Here is a 1002-nt window from a genome sequence, read left to right as displayed (position 1 = left end):
AGCAAGGCAGACCCTCCTGGTAAAGGGATTCAAGGTGCCTAATTAACCTTGGGGCATATGTGCAGCTGCCAGATGTGGAGGCAGCAGTTTCAGGGCTCACCACTGTGCCTGCCGTGCTGATGAGGCAGGGCCAATGAGCTGTGCTGGCCACGGGCACACCACACTCACAGGCTGTGCCAGGGAGGGGTGGCCACACCGTGTGAGGCAAAGCAAAGCTGGTCACACCTGGGTCCTTGAGAGCAGAGGGAGCTCCCTCACTGAGCTGAGCGAAGGAGCTGCTGACCTCAGGGTGTATCAGTACCTGACTGTGGTTTGGCCATCACACTGCAGCTCTTTCCTGTTGAGTAGGGAGCCTGAAGCTTTGTGTAGAGCTGCTTTCAGTCTATGCAGACACAGACAGGCAGAGTACCTGGCCACAGAGATGGCATTTGTCTCAGACTTCTTCTGTGATGGTGCAGAGGCACAAAGGCTCTTCATGAGCTTGCACAGTGAGATACTGGGATGCTGGATGTGGAGGGGCCATCCAAGCTCTCTCTGCAGCCCACTCTGCTTTGACTGGTGCAAAGCGTCTGCTTGCTGTTCCACTGTTGTTTTTCTGCAGGAAATTTTGCCAGCACGTCATGGCTGTCTCTGAGGGCGCCCCCTTTTCAATCTGTGCCCATCAATTCCAAGACCTGCTGGGCTCTTTTTCCACACAGCTCCCCTTATCTGTTCTGTTTCTCAGCTCAGGCTCCCTCTCCCTGCTGCGCCAGGCAGGATTGAAAGCTTTGTCTCTGGAGTCAGGGCTGCCTGCTGTCAGAACACACTGTCAGAAAACACTGTCATCCCATCCTTAGAGACAGCTCTGTGATGAGCAGTGTGTCTTAATACTGGAATTAACTGCTTAGGAAGGGACAGTAAAGGCTTGCAGCAGCAGGAGACACTGGCTGGAACAAGGCCTGGGAAAGCCCATAATGAAACCTTTGGGCTTCTGAGAGGGTGAGTGCCCTATCAGTCGTGTAG

Source organism: Geospiza fortis, unplaced genomic scaffold (assembly GCF_000277835.1).
Source record: "Geospiza fortis unplaced genomic scaffold, GeoFor_1.0 scaffold130, whole genome shotgun sequence".
Lineage (NCBI taxonomy): Eukaryota > Metazoa > Chordata > Aves > Passeriformes > Thraupidae > Geospiza > Geospiza fortis.
This window is presented reverse-complemented; position numbering follows the sequence as displayed.